This window comes from Manis javanica, chromosome 3 (assembly GCF_040802235.1).
Source record: "Manis javanica isolate MJ-LG chromosome 3, MJ_LKY, whole genome shotgun sequence".
NCBI classification, from domain to species: domain Eukaryota; kingdom Metazoa; phylum Chordata; class Mammalia; order Pholidota; family Manidae; genus Manis; species Manis javanica.
The window spans coordinates 13,042,492-13,059,748 of NC_133158.1; the positions used below are offsets into that span (position 1 = coordinate 13,042,492).

Sequence of the window (17,257 nt, forward strand, 5' to 3'; positions counted from 1 at the left end):
AAGAGGGGCAAGTCACACTATCCACGTTCCTGCTGGTCTCCCCTCTCATGTTCTTATTTCTGTGTTTCTTTTTCTTTGCATCTTTATTGAGATAGAATACCCATGCCATACAATTCACCCACTGACGTGTACAATTCAATATTTTTTAGTATATTCACTGAGATGCACAACCACCACCACTATCTTACTCTAGAACATTTCATTACCCCAAAAAGAGACCCCATACCAGTTAGCAGTGAGCCCTCACCCCCATCACCCACCCCCAGGCAGACACCAATCTGCTTTCTGTTTCTAGGGACTTACCTATTCTGGACATTTTACAGACAAGGAATCCTATGATATGTGGCCTTTTCAGACTAGCTGCTTTCACTGAGAACAGTGTTTTCAAGATGCATCCTTGTAGCATGTGTCGGCACTTCATTCCTTCTCATGGTCAGACAATAGTGCACTCGACGGATATACCATGTTTATATACCATTCACCAGTCGATGGGCATTTGGATTATTTCCACTTTTTCGCTATTACAAATAATGCTGCTATTAACATTCATACACAGGTATTTCTGCAAACATGTATTTTCATTTGTATGTACATAGAAGTAGAATTGCTGGGTCACATGGTAACTCAACATTTAACATTTTGAGGAACCCCTCTTTTCCAAAGTGGCTGTACTATTTTTTATTTTTACCAGCAATGTATGAGATGTCAATTCCCCTACATCCTTGCCATTAACTACATCTTTCATTTTGATAATTGTCTTCCTAGTGAATGTGAAGTGATACCTCATTATGCTATCTCACTATAGTTTTGATTTGCATTGCCCTAATTACTAATGATGCTGAGCATCTTTAATCATGATTATTGGCAATTCTATTCTGCCTAATCAATTCTTCACACAGTAGCAAAATTATAGTGTTTAACCTACACCAGGTTTCAATATTCCCTCACCTTAAACTTTATAAGGCTACCCCATTACACTTAATCTAAACTTCAAATCCCTCCCACTGTACACTAAGCCCTGCATGATGTTACAACCTGCAATTATTTAACTAATTTGCATATTTCATTTTGGGGTATGTGTCAGCCTTCCCCATTCTGAAGGGCAGAAATAATGTCTGCCTGTCCTCCATGAATCCCCACACCTAGAACAATGCCTAGCATGTGGCAAAACAAACGTTCACCAAATTCATGAATAATTAGCAAATTAAAAATATAAATGAGTCTTTCAAAATATGGCTAAATTATGCACCATACTATGTGAATGTGTATCCTACATTTATTTAGATGGAATAGTAATGGCTCATTAACTTCTCATAAAAAATATGCACTAGCCAATCTAGAAGTAGAGAACATAAATGAAAGCAGACATACTTATTGTAGTTAATTCTTTCAGTCTCCAAAGAGTTGTCTACTGTCGTGATGTTTTCAAACAGCATAAGTCATATCCACAGGCTGTACATTTATCACTCAACAATATTTAAAAAGAGAATAAATTAGTCAGGCAACAGGCCTACTACCATTATGCAAATCTATAATGGAGGCGCTATTGCCTAGACTGGTATTGAAGTATTTATTCTGATTCCAGTAACAATGAATGTGTAACAGCCAAATGAAAGTGTCAGCAGCTCCATTGTAAGTCTTTGTCTTAACACATTCCACGGGTATTGTGATTCTCCTACCAGTCAGCCTTTGTTCAATAAAACATAAAAGTCATTTCAAACTGTACTACAAGCCTTAAGTTTCTTTGGGGTTTTGAGGTTTCTGTTGCCACACCCTGAGAAGTTAGTTTAAAGTAATTGGAAGTTAACAGAGAAAGAAATTATTCATGCCATATGTTACTTAAACTGAAAAACCATCAGTTTGATGGCTTGTGATGTTTTACATGGAAAGCAACTTTTTTCTTTTTCTTTTGTAAATGTATGAATTTCAGGATTAAATACGAAACAGGAAGTAGTTTCCACTCAAGCTTCACTGACCTATTCCTTTCTGTAGTATACATTTTTCTATATATTTGTCCCCTGTCTTGCCCCCTGGCAAAGTTCACTGTGGATTAGGTGAGACTGAATATTAAAACGGAATGTTGGGGGTAAAAAGGGGCTCATACCAAGCCTCTAGTCTCACAGTGGCAGGTCAGTCGCTAGAATCATGTCCGTCTCTGCATGCAGCAAGCCCGTCTCAGTCTCTGCCTTGGCTCCAGCCTCTGCCACAGGCACTGCCTCCACTCCAGGCTCTGACCTCTTGCTCCCCAGTCTCTGCCCTTAGCTCTGGGGGAGCAGTTTTTATAGCAACACAGGCAATAATGGCTTATTGCCAATGGGTATATAAATATGTGCCTGTGCAGTAGGCTAAGTATTACATCATCACACATGTATATAATGGGTGAGATTAGGATCAGGTGAGAATCCTGGCTGTGGACTTCCATTTTCTCTCCATCCTCCAAAACTCAGTTTGTTTAGTTATTTAAACTTAAGTTTTATCTCCTCCATAAAGATTCGAATCAGTCCACTCTATCTTATCATGAATTATCCATTTATTTCTACCTTCTCAGTAACCACCTCGGTCTAGGACACTCTCATTTCTTTCTGTTTCGCCCCATTTCCTCCATCATGCTCTCCTTTGGTCACCCCATTCCCAGCAAGTCAGATCATATCACTCCCCATCATTACTGAATAAATGAACCAATGAATGGATATTTAAGCATGTTAAAAAAGGGAGGGAAAAGAGCAAAAAAGCCCAAATTGGAGCTATTTGCCCCAACAACAAATGAAGACTTCATTATAATTTCAAACCAGTCTAGGAATGTGACCTTTTAGCAGTCAATCAAGAATTTCCTAGTCAGCACCAATGAGGTAATCTGTCACATGGGCCCTAGCCATTCCCAATAAGATCAAGTAATCTTCATGATAAGACCTCTCTGCTTTTGCCCCTAAGACAAGGTGACCTTGCCTAAAGAAATGCCTCCTTTTCTTTGGCTAATAACTTCTTGCCTCCCCTTCCTTCTTACAAAAGTCTTGCATTTTATTCAACTACTTGGGGCACTTGCTAGATGGGATGCTGCCCTATTATTGAATCACTTAATAAGGCCTATTAGATCTTCAAATTTACGTGGTTGGCTTTGTTTTGTAACAACCCACAAAGAAGAGAAGCGGCAATCCTAATAATTTCTCATATACATAAAGCATTTGTTCATATCCACAGATCAGCACTTTGATGGGGATGGGTAGGAATTATTACCAATATTTCCATTTCACAGATGAAGAAACTGAGAGAGGGCATTGAGATAATGCCTGGGTTACAGCTAGTTTGGGGACAGATAGAGCCAAGATTCTACCTTGGAATTCCAAATTCCCTGTCCTGTGTTCTTTCCGTGACCCTGTGTTTCCCCTGTGTTCCCCCATCCAAACACACACACAGAAGCATACACATATACACACACACACTTCAAGTGAAATAGAGGGTACCTAATCTGTTTCAAAACAAAGCTAAAAGCTATTTATGTTTTTCTGCCTTCAGACCAAAAGAAGTTATTGCTTGAACATCTGTGTTAGAAAATATACAAGTAAGAGATTATTTCATTTCCAAGATAGAACCAATCATACTAACCCCAGAACTGCCCAGGAAGAAGCTCCCATTCTCAAAACATGCACACAGCTCAAATTATCAGGAAAGCCATTGAGATAAGAAAGCCATGATCTCCTTTCTAAAGAGGTGCTTCAAATTAATGTTCAGCTGAGTGTATCTAGAAAATGGGAGATTAAAATGCTCCTTGACACTTTTTTTCCTTTCAAGCAAGTTATTAAAACAAGTCAGAGCTCTTTGAGTGGCCGATTTTTTGGGAAGCTCACGAAAGAAACTTCCAGCATGTTGAAAGGACTCTGATTAGACAGGGCAAATGAGACTAAGGCTGAGGAAGGAGATTGGAGAAAATGCAATAAAAAATAGAGAATGGTAGGGTCTCTTCATGCCAAAATACACATTAGAGCACAAGGCAGCAGGGTCCACAGTGCCACAAGACTATTTCACTGTGGTATCTTATTTCTTACAAACCATCTTAATCTCCTTTCTTCTCCAGGACAAGAATGACGCCCACATCCTCCAAAGAAGGCACTTAGGTTAAGTCCAAAGGAGGAAATACTTCCTGGGGTGACTTCAAGAAGCTGGGTACCATATGGTATATTTTCTATTTCTCCAATCAAAAAGTAAGTTCAGGAACTAATGGGAACCAGAGGGTAATCAAATAACATTATCCCAGACTAAGGAGTCAGGGTCAAAAAGAAAAGAAATGAATCAGGGCTTGGGTCAGAAATACACCTGAAGTCAAAATTCTTCCTCCAGGCCACCCGCCTGGCTTCCACTGACGCACAGGCCCCCTTGCCTGTCCTTTACAATGTCTGCTCTGTTCATACAGCAGCCCTCCCATTCACTTTCTCTTTTTCCTTGGAGTGCTAATGGGAAGTTGTAAGTACGTCTCTCAGATGCCTAGGTAAATGAAAGCAGGGAAGGCCTGACCTGCCAGGACCGTGTCTAAACCCCACTGTGGCACTGGGCCCCTCACTTTCACCAGGCAGGAGGACATCTCTGCCTCAGTTCTTTAAATACTCCATACTTCTGATTCTTGGGGACCTTCGTTCTGGAATGTTCGCTTTTTCTTCTCATCCTTCTTTGGGTGCCTGCCTTGATCTTGCCCCTTCTGCCCGTCCCAACCAGATCTGATTAGCTCACTTTATCTTGCATTCACGGTATCTATTACAGAAGCCAAACTGATTAACAAAGCAATGATAATCATGTATCTCCTATTACAGTAAGCATTCCAAGAAGGCAGGAACATGATCTAATGTTCCTTACCACCAGAATCCCCATGCTTAACTCATTGCTTGGCACATAGTAAGTGCTCAATACAAATTCTCTGCTCCTTTTGCTACCTGTCCCTTTTTAAAACTTTCCCCCACTGGATCATCTTTCTCAAGTTGTAGCTCGGGGTGTATTGATTTGGAGACGAAGAACAGGTGACCAAAAGGAGGCTCAAGCCACTAATGATGAAGATGCTGCAGGGCGGCCCCTCCTCCGTAATAATCTATCTTGCTGATATGTACCAGCCTCCCGCCTGTGGCATGGCCAGAAATCTAGGAATCACTCTTGATGCACGTCTGTCCTTTAACCTCACATCTAATTCATCTCTCAGGACTGTCAGTTTCATCTCTATCTGTTGCTCTGCCAACCACTCCCCAAGACCCTTTACTAAACAAGTCCAAGCCACCCTGCCCTCTCAGCACCAGCTTTCTCCTTGCTAGTCTCATGGCTGCTCCTTTGCCCTCCATTCTCCACCTGGCAGCCAAAGTGTGCCTTAGGGAACACTCCCCATGCTACAGCCCTGCCTTCAGTGATGTCCCATTGCTCTTGAGATAAAGAACAAAAGCTTTAATGGTCTATGAAGCCCTTGTAGAGCTGACCACCATCCCCCTCACCCGGAGCCGCTTTGCCACGTGCTCTGCCACTCTGGCCATCTGACTGTCCTGTGGCCAAGCCAAGCCCTTGGTGTCCCATGACCTTGCACGAATGCTCCCTCAGTCTACAGTCCTCTCTCGCCCCACCTCACTAACCCCTGCTCATTCTTCAGATTCCAGCTCGGCTCTCTTGCTGGGGAAGCCTCTTTGACCACACTGCCTCCCCATGTCTAAAGCCAGTTCCTTTCCTATACTGGGTTTAGATATATTTCTAATTATGCATTCATTTAGTAGGATAGCTTGAGTAATGCCTATGTTTTGTCCCAGACTCTAGGTTCCTGGACAGCAGAGACTTGATATTTTAATGCTCGTCGTTGTATCCTCACCATGTAACACAGTGCCTAGCATAAAGGAGGCAGTAAATAAACTTTTGTGGATGGATGGGTGGGTGGGTGGATGGATGGATGGATGGATGGATGGATGGATGGATGGATGGATGGATGGATGGATGGTTGCATGAATGGATGGAAAGTTGGTTAGGTGGACAAATGGATGCGCTGAGGTGCCATTTGTCTATCATCTAAGCCAGGCATTACAACATCCCCAGGGGCCAAGCAGGTAGCATAAATGTGTGAATTATGCTGGGAATTAGTAAAAAGGAATGGTAGAAATACATTAAAATATAAAATTTCCCCAGGATTGAAACCCTAGGTTGGCCAAGCAAAACATCTGCCCTTTCTCAGCTTCTCATGTAGGCCTTTGAGGAGATTGCTCCAGGAAGCCCCTCTCTCATGTCCCACCTACTTAGCCCTCAGAGAAGCGGCAGAGCTAGTCACAGGTCACGATCCTGATCTCTCTCCCAAGACCTCTGCTCTCAGAAGCCAGCTCTGCTCACAGGGAGCAAAGGGTATCCATCAAATCCAAATGCAACGAAGAAGGCCATGCCAGGACCCAGAAGCCAGAGACTGGAGTTCCCGCATCCACTTATTCTCTGACTCATTTCATAAAGATTAAATAACTGAAAGAGGTTTAAAACTTAAACATGTGGTATAATCCAGATAGTCATTTGTTCAATTAAAAGAAAAAAGAACAAGAAAAAGAAAGAAAAAAAAGTTAAAGTTTATAACAATAGTATGAACATAAAAACATTTCCTGGGAGCAAAAGGAGAAATGTGGCTTTGAAATTCTGCCTTTTATCTTCATGGGAAAAGCAAGAGTTTACAAGCTGAAAAAAATAAGTTTCCTTTTGGTGAATTCACAGGACCGTGGCTATTGCTTCCTGACAAGTTCAACTGTTTTTTGACCTATGCCTTGACCATGTACAAATGTTCAAATGAAAAATCAAGGTCATTTTCACTTATCTTTCTTACTATTTGCTGTAAAGAGAACTTACTATATTCTAGATTTACATATGATTTTACAAGATTTTTGCCTTCACGAATCTGTTTTCCTTTAACTGCAAGCCACCTGATTCTGATTTTCCCTTGCCATAAATCTGAATTTTTACTACATTTTATCTGGGATTCACAACAGATGGGCTATGAACCAAGAAAAATACAATGGGTGGAAAGAAAAGATGAAATTATTGGGCAAAAACCATTCAGAAGATGAAACAACTCTTAGACAGGTTTTAATGGGGATGGAAGAGGTAGTTCCAACAAAATAAAAAATTACCTGATCAGGAACTTTGAATGGATGAAAACATTTTCTTAATAAAATATAAAACAACCCCATCACCTTTAGTGTTGTAATGACCCAGACAGAGAGAAGATAACTTGACATTTTATCAACCACATTTTTATGTCCTACCATCAAGGATTTCTTTCCACTGCACTCTGTTTATTTTCTGGTCAAAAAGGAGGGCAACCACTTTTAAAGATGTTAAATTCACCAACTCCCATATTCCTGACTCAAGACTGCAGTTTTCCTGAAACGAAACTCACCAGTTTTTACCAGCCTTGCAGAAAGGCATTATGGAAATGAGTATCCACTCAAACTGAAGTCCAGCCCACCAAGCATTCCAGGATAGGTGAGAGACAAGCCAGTTTAGCTGAAGAAGTGCTTACAATTTTTAGTGTTATGCTAAAGTTCATGATTAATACCAGAAGAGCAATTTATAACATGATACAAAATATTTAAATGGGAAAAGTTTAACTCATTATATATGTCCGATGTCTACGTGAGACCAACAAGTACTTAAAAGTCATACATTAAACAGCGACGCTTGTTTTCTAATTTTTATAGGGTCCTGGGCCTGAACAACTTCTCTGATGTATAGTTTAAATCTCTTAGTAAAAATTCAAGACCTGCCTTTATCTGGTAGAAGAACCCCATTTCTCATGAGAAAAGCTACTGCTAAAACTGAACTTCCATCAAAACCCAAACTTCATTTCCAAAAATCTCTAGAACACAGCTTTCAGCAAACTTGGGAAAACATTCAGTTTGGAGTTGTTGTTATTTTTGTCAATGTTTAATTGTGTTAAAAGCTCATTTGGTCACAAGCAACAGAAATTCTCTGAGTCTTGCTTTGGGGTGGAAGATGGAAAATAGTATAATGTGGAACTCAAGGGAAGGAACTAGTTCAAGGAGGATGGGACCCAAGAGCTAGCTTAGCCAGTCTCTGGATCTCTTGATCTTCCTGTTCTTTGTTACCTTGGTCCACTTCAGTCTTCTCTCTGTAAAACAGCTTTCTCTGCCACTCTAGGCACGCATGGCATATACTGGCCATTCCCATAACTCAGAAGATTTCGGGTGCCCAATTCACATAATTAGACTACCTTTCCTGACTCCAAATTTCCAGATGGCATCCGAATGCCAAACAGCTTTCAGCAGAGGGGCAGATTTTCACAGCAGAGAAATCTGGAATGGCTTGCACAAACTACATGTATGTCTTTCCTGTGACCTAGACATTCTACTCCAAGGAAAATTTCACACAGGTTCATAAAAGGGGACGAATAAGGATATTCTTTGTACACTGTTTGTGGTGGTAACAAGTTGGGTGTCCATTATAGGAAAAGGAGATTAGGTAAAATTCAGTAGATGCACATCTCAGAGGATAATGCAGCAGTCAGAAGCAAATGACTACACACGGCCACACGGAGATCTGTGGTTGAGTGCAGGGCTTTGCCACACTCTATGTAAGCATCATATGGACAGGCCAGAAGTCCCAGGGAGAAGGGCTGCAGCAGGCTGTTGGACACACAGGTGCCCTTGGCCACAGCTTCTCAGTGGAGAGATGGTCTATGGTCAGAGAGCAGTCACATGTACTAGGGGTTGTGCTCCAGAAGGGAGACCCACCTCTATGTATAGGATTCATGAGAGCCCCCTAGTAAGCAGGCAAAATGGCCCAAAGAGGCTGTGCATAGATACTGGCTCGTGCATGCCCACACTGACAGAATCTGCACAAACTATTGGGACACCCAGGCTGCGTGCAGCCCATCTCACTGGGGAAAGGAGAGGAGCCCCCAGACCTAGCCAGCTGATTTTAAGGTAGTGGAAAAAGAACACTGGATCCTGCAGTTGACATCCTATTATTAGTTACTGGAAATCTGAAATGTACAATGCTTAGTGCAAAAAGGTAGGACATTTTTAAAAAATCTATCAGATTATAAACAGTATTACCATTTGCATAAATGGGAGTCCAGCAGGGGCAAATGAAATGGAATGAATGATGAACAAATAGAACAAAAGTGGCTCTGTCAACAACGGTGACTATATGGCAGCAAATGACTCATACAATTAACTGAAGCCTTTCACTGGAGGTCCAACAACAATGACGACACATTTTTAAAAATAAATAAACAAAAGACTTACATAGCTGCAGAAGGGCTGGGGGGCTCAGGCTGAGAAGCAAGCCTCAAAGCTGTATATAAAGACCTGTCACTAATCGTTTGTACAGACATTAAATATGGATTCTGAACCAAAAATGAAGGTTTTTTTTACAGGAGAGCTGGAATGACCTTTAAATAACAGCCTCTCTCTGCCATGGGGATATTTTTCACTTACCAGTAGACGCTAGAAAATAAGATTAACTCTTCTTTTCTTTGAAGGTGGTAGGGATGGTGAGATCAAATATCCTCTCGACCTCAAAAATCACATAAATAACAGTTCGGCTGTGCAATGCTTCATTGTTGCTAAGGAAAATCTTGTTCATGAGCAGTTAAGCAATTATGCAGCAAAAGGGGAGTATCTGGCAAATGTTTTAATAAATCACTACAGCTTGGAAATGTGTCTGAAGGCAAATGGCATAAATTGATTTTTAGATTTCTGATCTTAAAGTCTTCAACATGCTCAGTATCTGCAAGAACATATCTATTTCAATGCTCACCACTTTTTCAAATCAACTTGAAGTGAGTCAAAGGTGAACCCAGTGCCAAAGAGCACCTTTGACTAATGCAGAACATTAGTGAAAGTGTCACAGGACAATTTCACACTGCAGTGAGTTTCTAAGTATGAACTTCAATTAGACACTAACTTAAATTTCCAACTTTTGCCTTATATCAATAGACCAGGATTGCCAGAAGGAAGGTTTCAAGGGGGAAAATGCTGATTAGAACCCAGACAGTCCTGGAGAAGGAGTTTAAAACAGGACTGCTCTTTTTCCTGGGCTTCTTGGCTTGCAAAAAACTCAGGTGATTCTATCTGCAGGATGAAGACCCCTGGCCACCAACAGGCAAGCAGGAGGTCACTACTTTAATGATGTATACAATGTCACAGTGACCCCTTGTTGGTCTCAGACTCTACAATTTATAGTGTGGTTGTTATGTGACTTGTGGGAATTTATTGAGAACCATTAGTTCTCATTACAAACTTTTTTTTAGCTGCAAGTTTTTTATAGTTCATCTCTAGGATTCTTACAGAGGTCACTATGTTTATAAAACATCTCAACACCCAAGAAGTTTGTTGACCCAAGGCAACCCTGAGAAGTAGGTAGCATCTGTTTTTGTACCCCAAAACTCTCACCTACTGTCCAGGGCTGCTCTGTCATTAAACCCTTCCCTCCCCAACTAGATAGCCAGTCACACCCCCTGCATCCTTAGTCCCCAAATACTCTCAACTGCCTCTCCACTCCCCTTGGGTTTTTGCCTGGAGACTGCTGATAATGGGATGAATTTACAATGTGAAAGAGTCAGTAGGTGCCAGCATCTTAAAACTGAGATTCTCACAGCTAGGGGTGTGTCAATGAGCAGACCTGATATTAAGTAGCACCTGTTCTGACAGCTCAGTTCCCATATTCCATTGGTTGTTAAATACTTTAGTATCGCCCTGCATATGGAATTTGAACAAGACCAGGACTGTATGTAAATTCCTTCTCTCCCATCCAATTTCTGTTCCCTTACCCCAACCAAGATTCTATCTCAGGAATCAGTGGTAAAGTGAGTCACCCCAACCAATGAAGGTGTATGATAACCTGCAGGTGGTTTGATTCAGAAAAAAAAAAAAAAATCAAAGAACCAAACCTTCTATTGTTACTGCAATGGTTCATGGGCCTGGTAGCAGGTGAGAAAAATACATGGGAGAGATTTTTTAAAAAATACTGATGCCCACTTCTACTCTATGCCAACTCAATTATATTTCCTTGTAGAAACTGAAAGATATCAATACTTTCTTAGAGACTCTCCAAGTGATTCTAATATGTAGCCAAGGTTGATAACCACTGGGTTGCTATTTCTAAATACACTGTATCTGTGCTTTAGGGTCTACAATGCTTTAATTCAAAAGAAAATTTTATAGAGGAGTGCCAGTTACTTTAGCTGAGCGGGAGAAATATTATGGATCAGTTTGGACATCACATAATGTAGTCAGGTTCGTCTTCCACCTACACATGGGATGCCAGCATTGTGTCTTAAATTCTCATCTTATTTAACCAACAGGGAAATCAGACTGAATGAAGACTCTGGTAAGAGGTGCTGTGGAACCCGCTGGGGCATGCCGATGGAAGCCTTCTCTTCATGGTCATGTGCATGCATGGAAAAACAAACTCCATGGTACTGTGCTGTGGAGCGCTGAAACTGATTTTTAAAAAAAGCAAAACCTATGCCCTTAAGACACTACTACTTCCTGCTATTTCCTCTTCTCAAGTTTAGTCCAGGCTGGCATTTCTATATTAAATTGTTTTTCCTGCTGTCTTATATTGTAAAGCTTCCTGAGAAATCCAACATTAAGTTGGCCACACAAGAGAAAAATCAGGAAAAGCCGACTCCCTCCGCCTTCTTTTGTTAGCATTGTTGTTTTTTAACAAGCCAAGTCCAAAATGAAAACCACGGAGGCCTTCCATCACAGACATCCATCATAAGCCACGTTGAAGGCATTCTCAAAATCCTATTCGATAGCCCTGCTCAGATGAATAAGAGAAATTTGCTTGGAAAATCTGATACTAGAAATATTTCTGGGGAGTCAGGTTGAAGATGGGGGAATAGGCAAGGATCATTGAGCCAAATGGCTTAAGATTAGAGAACTATGTCCCTAAAATTGCATTTTTTTTCTATTACAGTTTTTCCACAGTAATTTCAAAATCCAAGTGGTTGTTTAATTTTTTATGTGCTCAGTGTTTTTCTCCCTCTCGGTCACTTTTGTTCATTAAAGTGAATATTTTCTATCTTGATTTTGGAGCCTCCACCAAAGGTCATATACCATACCTAAAGTAAGGACTTTAAGCAATTAGGGGATCTTTATTTGACAGAGAAACTGCCATATAGTTTCCTAACCCACAACTATAAAAATCACACATGCAGCAATCATTCATTCTGCTGAGCACAGTGCTTACTGGCAGTGTCTGGTAAAAGGCTCAGCTATGGGACCCAGCTCTAGCACCTTCTTAGACCTGCCTCTTATTAAGTCTTACTGTGGGCCAGGCATGGGCATTCTGTGCTTTAAATCCATTTGCTTGTTTAATCCTCACTACAGATATGATTCCCCTAATTTAACAAATGAAGAAACTGAGTTCAAAGTAGTTAAGTTTACTTGCTCCAAGCCATGCAGACTGTATACAGCACACCCAAAGAAGGGAAGCCCAATTTGTCTCACTCAAAAGCCTCAGTAGCGAACCTATATTCCCTTGTGGGACAGAGACTATGAAACAGAATCTGAAAGCAAGAGCAAACGCATGCCTCATCTCCTGTGCTGAATCCTCCCAGGGGCCGCCTTGGAGAACACTGGGGCTGAAGAGACTGTGGCAGGGACAGAGATCAGAGCGTTCACGTAGGCCAGGCTTTCTCCACCTCTCACCATAGACATCTTGGGCTAGATAATTCTTTTTTGTGTAATGATCCATTTTTTGATGTTTAGCATCCCTGTCGCCTACACACTAGATGCCAACAGCTCCCCACTCCCCATCCCAGTTGAGACAACCGAGAATGAATTAGACACTCCAAAATGTCTTCTGGGACCTGGGACATAGACTAAACTGGAAGTGGGGAGCCCTGGAAGTGTGCCAGGCCAACAGCCCTCCTCCACCCCATCCATTAACAAAAGGCTGCAAATGACAATTGGAATCCAAATAGAGTGACTCAAATCAAAGGAGAAAAGATGCCACTAGGACAGGAAGGCTTGAGACTCCTCCGAAGCAATCTGCATGCAGGGGATTGACTGGATTGACATCTGCCCCACCTCCTGCCCCAAGTCAGTGAATCATTACAGAGAGTCCCTGCTCACATTCTTCTAGGAACCATCTAGTGATGTCACCTTGCCATGTCTGGTTTATGTCACACCCTGATAGATTCATTTTTCTGCTCTGTGCTGTGGGCTAGATTTCCCATCTCTCAAAAGAACAACACATGGAGGCATTAGATTTGGCAGAGATGAAGTCTTGAGGTCAGTGTATAAAATCTTGCTACTAGTCTGGTTTCCTTCACAGCAAAAAGATTCTCTTGTTCTACATAATGTCCGTCCCCTATATTCCAGGGACGCGGGACCTGACATTATGTAAGTTGATGATGCACCCCACCCCCCCACAGAAACTAGGCAAAAAAGCCACAAAAGGCAGTTCTTTACATCTTGGAATGTTAAGGCTTAAGTTATAGTTAAGACCCTGAGAAGCTCCAGGTAATGAATTTTAACCTGAGCCCCAGGCCATGTTAGCAAAACACAGTAACCATGACACAGATTTAATATATTTGTTGGTTTTGGCGTACTAATCTTTTTCTCTCTCCAAACATTGGTCCGGGTGGAACTGCAGACACTTTCAACTCCATTTCAAGGCGATACCTAGGCTGTATGCAAGCAATTTCCTTAACAGCTGATAACAAAGAGGGAGGGAGCCCAGGAATGTTCTAAGATTCCAAAGGTATTTTTTCCAGAGCAACTCTCTTGCAAGTCCATCTGCAATTCATTTTCTCTTTCAAACAGGCTCAAGACAGTGGGCTCTGCAGAATTACATACAATCCTGAAAAGCTTTATAGCTTGGTCTTTTCAGGGTCCTTTTGCCTCCTGCCATCCCTGGATGTCATGAGGGGTGTGGCCCTTTGTTGTCACGGCAACGGACTGCTACTAGGTTGGCTGCCAACCACTGGAGCCTAGAAATGCCACAGGACACTTCTCCTTTGGACCTGTGGGGTCCCAAACTAGATCAACAGCATTGTGCCCTTGCTAGAAATAACTCTGGGGGTTTCCCTCGAGTGAACTGGATCCCATACCCGAGCTTGGCCTTGAAATCTCTTCCTGCCACTGGACTGAGCCGACAGAATGAGTTATTTCAGGCAGGAGAGCTTCCTTTGAGCACAGGACGTCTCTGCTCCTGCCAGATGATTCCAAGGATGAGTCTGATTTTATCCTCCTCCTTTCTAATCTCCCTTCTGATGTTCAGGCCATGTGTGTGTCTCACAAGCAGCTTTACAAGTAAGGGAGCAAGCAAAGAAAACACAAAGGAGCTGCGTCTTCCACCCCACCCCTTGAAACCTTCTTCTGTTACATAAACCTCAAGGAATGAAAAAAGAATCATTGGCTAAACAGCCATGTCTGAAAACGTGCGGCTTTTCCCTATTCAGGATCATGTCATCCTCTGTTTTCATCAGTACCCATGGGCCGGGCCCTGAAGCTGGTACACTGGAAGCACTTGATGCCCATGCCAACCAGGTAAATCCCACAGTCCATTACGGCTCGTCTCGTTGGAGCGTAGAGAACACCAGCCAATGGGCAGAAATGAAAATGAAATTCAAGTACGTGAACTCTTTGCCTAATTACCCAAACAGGAAGCCCCCGAACTGGTCTCTCTGCTCCCTCCCTCACTCTCCTGCAGTCAATTTTCCTTGAAACAACCAGAATGATCAAATGGGAATCAGACCATGTCACCCCTCTCTGCTCAGAACCATAAAATGCAATGTTTTATCATGGCACCCACCTCTGGCCCACGAACTGCTCCCTCACAGATCGTATCTCCTCCCTTGGTTCTCTCCATGACTCTGTCCCAGACCTCTGGCCGGCTTCCTTTTCTTCATATGCACAGTCAGTTCCTGTCCTTAGCTGGTTCAAATGTCTACTGTGCAGGGAAGCCTTGGCAGCCAATCAAACCCTTTCCCAGCCTCCCACCCAGATTATTCTCTCTCCCTCACCCTCATCTTGTTCCTTGTCACATGAAACATTCGACGTCAATCGGTTTGTTTGTCGTCTCCCCTGAAAGGTCAGTTCTGTGACAGCAGTGACTTTGAGAGCAGGAGGGCAGTCAAGAAAGGCTTCTCTGAGGAGGTGACATTTGAGCAGCGACCTCAGTGACCCCTGAGTGATGGGATGGGTCGTGCTGGAGGAAGAGAATTCCTGTCAGGACATGAACACCAAGACTCTGAAGTAGAACTGGGTTTGACAGTCCTGAGAAAAAATCATGAAAAAAATGTTTTCAATAATTGTACAATTTCTTAACATTGGCTTCTTCTCTTTCTGGGATAAATAAGAACAGCAAACTTCTCTTCCCAATGCCGTTCATTATGTCTGATAGAATTAGACGAAGACTGTATTTTTACAGATTCACAGATTCTTTCCTCTAAGCACAAACAGTGCCTGTAGTATAAAATGTGGGGCCAGTACGTATTTTGTGAAAAATGGTGTGTCTGAGGAAAAGAAAGCCCCACCTGCTAATCCATCCCTCCTTTAGCCCCCAGAAAGATCCCTGTCTCAACTTTCAATACTTCTCCCAGTCTAAATCCCCCTTTAACCAGCTCAGGTCTAATCGAGGAGAAGAATTTAAAAAGACCAGAGGCCTTTCCTTGGACAGGCTAAGAGCTCATTTGAGGTAACTCCCAGTCTCTCCATTACTGGATGTAGTTTCTTTTGTTAGGGAGAGAGGGGATTAGAGGTGTTGTGAATCCTTAAAATATATATGAGATAACACAAACCAAAGCTTAGTTTAGAGCAAGACACCACCAGCCAAGTAATACCATGAGGGATGATAGAAGAATTTAGGCCAGGCATTTGTGATTTAATTATGCCCAAAGATCTGGGTTGGTCACGTTTTCAAGGTGCTTTGACCTCTTTATGTGCCTCTGCATAAAAAGCCAAAGGCCCATCTATCATCTAGTGTAAAGGAAATAGCTTATAAGCTATTTCATCCCTAGGTGGTAGCACCTGAACCTGCTGCCTCTCCCACAGATAGTTCCATTATAATTTCATTTTGCTGAAAGACTTATTAAGCATCTGCCATGAACAAGGCTTTCTAGTCACTGATTAAACTTGTTTTATTTCAGCAGTTCTTAGTAGGATATGGTGATTACAATTAGGTTGGGAGAGGCATAAGCATTTTGAAAAAAAAAATATGTATAACAACTATATTTTCATGATACAAACTATAAAAATTAAAGCTCAACGAAAATCTTCTTGGCTGGTGGCCTTGTGCCAGTTGACCCTAGACCTTGAACTTCAGGTTCTCAACCTCTCTTTGCCTCTCCCTCCTCAGGGTGCTAAGAGCTTCCTGCCATTGCTGTCCGGTTGCCAGCTCCCAGCGGCCTCTCAGCCTCTCTTTTATCACGCACACCAACAACTCTCTGTGTTCTAGCCCCTTAATTCTAAGTACACAGTGTCCCGTCTTTATGATTGGATTCTAACTGATACAGAGATCATAGGCAACATGTCTGAGGTCACAGTTCAAAGACGCAGAGCTGGGAATGAAACTCAAGTCTGTGTGTATCCAATGACCACACTCCTTCTACTTCTTGCTGCCTGGATGCATTAACTCATTCAACAAATATTTGCTAAGCTTCCACTGTCAGCTCGGCACTGTACTAGGAAGCAGATCAATAAGATTCTGAAAGCAAAGGCCTATAGCTGACAAAGCCCTCAGAGGTGGCCCGAGCTTGGGCCCCGTGTTTATAGATGAAAGGCGTTAAGAGGATTCCCTTCCCGAGAGTCAGTCTGGTTCACTGCTGTGTTTACAGCCACAGACTCCAAAGCGAAAAAACTCGGGCAATGAGCAGATACTTCACAGACTTCAAAGTCCAGGAGTGAATTACAAGAATCTCCTAATTTTAGGAAATGACAATGTTCATTTACTATATTAGGAGAGGCAACTGGGCTCAGAGATGGCCGGAGGGGTATCTGAACTCCACAGCTCCCACTGTCCCAATTCATAAAACACCTTGCTGGAGCTCGTTGGGGTATTTCCCTTTGGTTGGCGATCATGAGCACGTGGTGCTCACCCACCTCTCCTCACCCCATGTGCCCCATGGAGATACACTGATAGGAAGTCTGGCCTGGGCACCACAGGGTTGTCCTATAATTCACGTTTCGTTGTCTCCTGCTTCCTCGGCAGGTGCCTCTAAATGACAGCATGGAATCCATCTTGTCCACTCCTTCCTGTATCTTACAACTAGAGGAATAGGGAGATCATA

General features: G+C 42.3%; 1 long non-coding RNA gene across 2 annotated transcripts in view; it reads right to left on the reverse strand.

Annotated features, from left to right (window-relative positions):
• The window catches only part of LOC118972528 (uncharacterized), a 465,003-nt gene extending 450,098 nt beyond the window's left edge, over positions 1–14,905 (reverse strand). For both annotated transcript variants that reach the window (XR_012128947.1, XR_012128941.1), the window contains exon 1: positions 14,782–14,905. This is a non-coding gene — a long non-coding RNA (uncharacterized lncRNA). The remainder of the gene's footprint in view (positions 1–14,781) is intronic.
• Positions 14,906–17,257: the final 2,352 nt, after the last annotated feature.